The following is a 6,330-nucleotide window of genomic DNA, read 5'->3' on the forward strand; positions in this document are numbered from 1 at the left end:
CTCCGTTTCTTTGTACAGCCTCCTGTCTTTTCTCCATTTCTTACACTCCTTCCTAAAATGACCTTTTTCACCACAATAAAAACATTTCCCCTCCCAGGAGTCTGCATCCTGCCCTCGAATCTCCTCCTTCCTTGATTTTTCCCTTCCCTTTGGCTCTTCCCTTTCTCTGTCCTGACTCTCCCTAGCTATTGCAACCATAATTCTAGCCTTCGATTTCATCTTTTCTTCCTCCCTCCTCAAATAAACTCTCTGTGCCTCCCTTAACAATTCATTCATGCCTTTTTCCTGCCATTCTTCTATCTTCTCTAACTTCCTTCTAATATCTGGCCATGCTCTAGTTACAAATTGCACCTTTACCAACACTTTCCCTTCTGTGCTCTCTGGATCCACACTGGAATATAATTGGAAATTTCGCCTTAGCCTATCTAACCAGGCATTTGGGGTTTCATCTTTCTCCTGCTGGCTATCAAAGGCCAACTTTGCATTACTAGTCCGGGGGACCGCTCCCCGGATGCCTTTAATAACCAAAGACCTATAACAATTCATATTTCTACGGCCCTCTTCCATATTTGGATTCCAATCAGGTGGAGTGAGAGGCATCTTCTCTTCACCCCGCGGCCCGGCCCTATTCTCTTTCTCCCATGCTTTTATGCCTGCAACCCGAATGAAATGCATTTCCTCTGAAGAAAAGAGAATACCTAAAATAGAATTCATTTCCTCCCAAGTATATGTACTTGAACCTAAAAACTGATCAACTTGATCAGCAACTCCTATAGGATCTTCCAATAGGGGTTTAAGTTCTTTCTTAAAACTTCTCACCTCTGAGCCCGTCAAAGGTGCATTTACAAAACCGATTCCCCCCTGGACACCTCCCATCGGAACCTCTCTCAAACGTAATAACCTTTCTCCTGCTTCCCCCTTTTGGAAGCTCCTCTCAACTTGTGATCTAGTATTATAATGATGACTACCTGAGATTGCAATCCTCTCTTTTGGTCTTACAACTCTTTCGCACTCACAGTTGTGAGTTGCTACCCCCTCCAAGCTACTCTGTTGAGTTTGTGTAAGATTTTGTGTGGGAGGCAGAGGGAGGGCGGCAGGGATGGAGAGAGGCATGGGAGAAACTGCTGGAGTGGGGACTGTCGGTGAAGTCAGAAGAGTATGACAAGGTGCGGGTTGGGCAGGAAGGGATGCTGATGGAGTAGAGTGGGGGACAGGTTGAGCAGGGAGGGGCCCTGAAGAGGTAGGAGGGGAAATAGGCTGAACAGGGAGGGATGCTGGAGGGGCCGGAATGGGTTCGGGTTGGATAGGAGGGGGTACTGGAGGAGGAAGATAATCCAATGGATCCCATTTTTGCTTAAATTCTTCTTTTCCCTCTTTTATTTCTTTACCCACCCTATACATTCGAACCTTTTTATCCCAAATTTCATTTTCCAGCCAACAGGCTGCATATTTGATTTCTTCCTCATCTAGTACTTCTCTTGAATTAACACATTTATTTAAAGCTAGACATAACCATTTTTCTCTTGACCCATACCAAGGCCAATTAACAGGTCCTTCTTGAATGTTCTTTTGTGGCCATATTTCAATACAATAATGTATCATTTTTATCTTATCCAATTCCTTTAAATTTTTATCATGGTCCCAATTCTCTAACATTTCCCCCAATGGACTGTCTTGTGGTATGTCTTTCAATTTCATTTTCTTAGCTTTTCCCTTATGGGTACGCTTACTTGCACACTGACCCATAACTATAAACAACTTGTATCAATTTAACTAAATAGACAACTTCGCAATAAGTCACTGTGTAAACTTTAAAGGAGAATGACAATCCAAAAGGATTTACAATAAAAAGAACAACTAGAATTTAAACATAAATCAATAGGAGACCCCGTGGGAAAATTGAATACCGTGGGAACGAAAATAATGACCCGTGGGAAAATTAGATACCGTGGGAACCAAGACTCAAAACAAACCAAAATGGCTGATCAGCCGGAAGTCTTTTCAGATGTCTATCACTCACTCCCAAACCACTCCCCTTCTCAAGGGGAGTACCCCAAAAGCAACTAAAATGGCTCCTCTGAGCCACCCACACTCACACACACGCACCCTGTAAAACAACCACTCCCCTTCTCGAGGGGAGTACCTCAAAAGCAACTAAAATGGCTCCTCTGATCCACCCACACTCACAGGCACACACTATCAATGACTTAAAATCTGTGTACTAGAACAACAAAATGTCGGCTCTTCAACACAACCTCACAAGATACCCTCTGACACGAACAGAAATCCTAACCCAAAGATATAAGCTGACAAAACGCCAAAAAACTCTCTACTCCAAGCAATGTACACCTCAATCACTTAAAGCAAAAAGATTACACAGAATACCACAAACAATACTGCAAAATACCAAATTGGTATTTTTGTGTTAAAACAAATAAAACAACACAATATAATAATCCAATAAATAACACTATCGGTAACAACAGACAAAATAAATGAACTTGATAATATCGACCACAAAATTCCAGTTAAAAGTAAATCACACATAGACCAGACAACTTATATAAACTAAAACAAAATAATATCCCTAACTGACAGGTTCTAAACCCTCCCTCCTACCCCTAATGGATAGAGGGACTTCTCCTAGCCGGCGGCCTTTTGCCCTCCCCGGCCCGTCGCCGTGCTAGGAGGAATTTCCCCTTGGCCAGACCCCCTGGCCTAGGGTCCTATTCCCCTCTGGTCAGGCTCCTACTCCCTCCCCCTGCCAAAGGAGGGACAATTCCCCAGCCGGTGGCCTCACTACCAGTAGGTCTCCGGTTGAGAGTCTTTAGCCCACCCCAGAGGTCCTAGTTCCTCAAGATGCCCGGGACACTTCCCGCGCTCACCTTGAGGAACTGCCCTTCAGATTGCTTGAGCCGGTGGAACTCCCCTGCGCCCCCCTTGTCCACTCCCCTCCCAGCCAGCCGCCCCAATGCCTGTCACTGTACTAGGAGGCCCGGTTCTGAAGGTCTTTCTGGCAAGCCAGAAAGTTTCTGGCAAGCCAGAAAGTTATCCCTACCAACCACCACCTTCGGTTCCTTCGTTTTTGGATCAAGGGTCCAGGGACCGTCCACCCCCCTCCCAGCCAGCCGCCCCAATGCCTGTCACTGTACTGGGAGGCCCGGTTCCGAAGGTCTTTCTGGCAAGCCAGAAAGTTATCCCAACCAACCACCACCTTCGGTTCCTTCGCCTTTTTGGCTCAAGCAACCCCTAGGAGCCCCCACCACCCTGGGGGAACGGGAGCCTACGCGGGTAAGGGCAGGAGAAAAGGAGGTACTCCCCCTTCACCCACGCCAAGGAGGGTCCCTCGGGGTTCCACACTCATTCCAATGATTTATTCCAATCGCTTCCCTCCGTTCCTGGCCGGCCCCCTCGCGGGAGTCCGAAAACGCGGTACTAGGAGGTCCACTGTCACTTCGGGAGTCTGAGGTGCCAGCTCCCGTCTCACTCACTCACCATGCATGAGCGTACCCTCTTATGCCTGCCCCACTCGCAATGCCTACCTGTGCGCTGCAAGCCCCGCTCCCTCTCGAAGGACCTTCTCAGTCTGGGTTGCCGGGTCTTCAGTCGTCTCTCGGGTGTAGCCAGCAACCGTCTTCGGTCTCAGAGAAATCCAAGTTCGGGCAGCGATAAAAAAAAAACGCTGGACCGGTCTTCCCGGACCTGTCCTTCTCCGGGACCGCCTCTGGGGCGTGGCTATCCCGGACGAGCCCCCAATCTGTTACGAACAGGAAAATTCAAAGCCAGAATATGTTAAAAAAATTTGGGCCTGTTTATTAAAATCACAGACAGCTGGGGACAAGGTCCCAGGATAAGCCCAGGACCTCAGCGGCAAGCCAGAAAGTAACAACGTGCAACAGTAACTGTGCACAGGCACAGGGTATTTCCTTGGCAACAAAGTCCGCGGAAAGACCCGGGGTGGCCAGCACCCGGGGTTGTTAAAGTCTCTGGAGGCTGTCGATTGGTGCGTTCTTGATCCTCTCGTTGATTGGCTCCTTTTCTGGTCCTTGATTGGTTTATAAGATGGTGCATTTCTGGCCAATCATTCCTGAACTTCGAGGCACCATTGGTTGATCTGTTTCTCCAATAGCAGGTTGGACTGATGATGTCGTTCTCCGATGCACCTGGCCTCCCCCCCCCCCCCCCGATTGGCAACTGTGCACAAACACTTAACTAATGGTACATATTAAACTTCGTAACTAACAGTAACTCACAACCACTTACTACATTAACAATTTAACAATTCATTACATTGACAATTGGTTACATTAATTAACAATTACCTACAACCCACCCTACACAATTTACCCATCACCACTCCCACCTATTAAAACAAGTTTATTTGTAACACCACTGGCCTCGGCTCCCCTGGCAGAAGTGCCGTGCCTGAAGGACACTGCCCTGGGCTCCAGCCTGCCCAGCAGCCCGGCTCACTCCGCCGGTGCCCAGAGTGCTGCACACACTGCTAACCTTTCCTAGGAGTCACAGGGCAGCCGGCAGAAGAGTAGGAATGCTCAGCCAGGCCACCGGCCCTCGGCTGCCCTTCCCCTTTCTCTCGCCCGGAGCAGACTCCAGACGGCCAATGCCTCCGGGCTGGGCTGTGCCCAGCAGGGCTCCGCTTCCCCTCGGCAGCAGCCAGCTGCCGCTTGGCCTCTGAGAGCGGAGGATGCACCCGGGGCCAGGAAGAGGCACGCAGGGCCGGGCTGCTGCCTCCTGCAGCTACAAGGGCCTCCTGGCAGCCTGCCTCTGCCGAGGCTCAGGCTGCTCCGGGCTCTGCCGGGGCTCTGCTGCGGCTCCAGCCCGGGCAAGGCCGGGCCCGCTCTCACCTCACAGTCGCTGACAGCTCTGCACCGCAGGAGACCTTTCAGAGCACCCTCTCTGATCTTGCTGCTTTCTCAGCTGAGCAAGGCTCTCCTCCAGCCAAAGACATTGCACTTAGGGATACAAATCCAAGTGGCAAGCGCCCATGTGCTCTGGAGTCACAGTTGAAGGCCTGCATCTGCACAGGATGTTTTGGCTTCCCCACTCCCCCTTTGGTTTTTCCTGCAAATGCCATTGCCCTTTCTGCCTCAACTAGAAGTACCACAGCTGGGCAAAAACAGACCAGTGGGCCGTATTCCAAAGGCAGCGTGGTCTGGAGAAGATGAATGAAGAAGAGCTTTCCCCACTTCCACACTGTGCCAAAGACTCCATAAGTGTCACTTTCCACCTTTTGGAAACAACTGACAATTCATAAGAAAATCACGAGGTTATTCACAGAGTGAGGAAGAAGGGAATCTTCAAGGAGAGGTGTGGTTTCAGAAACTTTATTCATTAGCAATCCTATTGTTCCAAATCCGATAAGAAAATCCTACCCTAACTTTACCCTAACCCTGACCCTAACCCTAACCCTAATCGTAACCCTAAACATAACCCTAATCATAACCCTAACTCTAACCCTAATCATAACCCTAATCGTAACTCTAACCCTAACCCTAACCCTAACCCTAACCCTAATCGTAACCCTAAACCTAACCCTAATCATAACCCTAACCCTAATCATACCCCTAATCATAACCCTAACCCTAACCCTAACCCTAACCCTAACCCTAACCCAACCCTAAACCTAACCCTAACCCTAATCCTAACCCTAAACCTAACCCTAATCAAAACCCTAACCCTAACCCTAATCATAACCCTAATCATAACCCTAATCATAACCCTAACCCTAACCCTAACCCTAACCCTAACCCTAAACCTAACCCTAACCCTAACCCTAACCCTAACCCTAACCCTAATCGTAACCCTAAACCTAAGCCTAATCATAAAGCTAACACTAACCCTAATCAAAACCCTAATCATAACCCTAACCATAACCCTAACCCTAACCCTAACCCTAACCCTAACTCTAATCGTAAACCTAAACCTAACCCTAATCAAAACCCTAACCCTAACCCTAATCATAACCCTAATCATAACCCTAATCATAACCCTAACCCTAAACCTAACCCTAACCCTAACCCTAACCCTAACCCTAACCCTAACCCTAACTCTAATCGTAACCCTAAACCTAATCCTAATCATAACCCTAACCCTAACCCTAACCCTAACCCTAACTCTAATCGTAACCCTAAACCTAACCCTAATCATAACCCTAACCCTAATCATAACCCTAATCATAACCCTAATCCTAACCCTAACCCTAACCCTAACCCTAACCCTAACCCTAACCCTAACCCTAACCCTAATCCTAACCCTAAACCTAACCCTAATCATAACCCTAACCCTAACCCTAATCATAACCCTAACCCT

This window comes from Vidua macroura, chromosome Z (genome assembly GCF_024509145.1).
Source record: "Vidua macroura isolate BioBank_ID:100142 chromosome Z, ASM2450914v1, whole genome shotgun sequence".
NCBI lineage: Eukaryota > Metazoa > Chordata > Aves > Passeriformes > Viduidae > Vidua > Vidua macroura.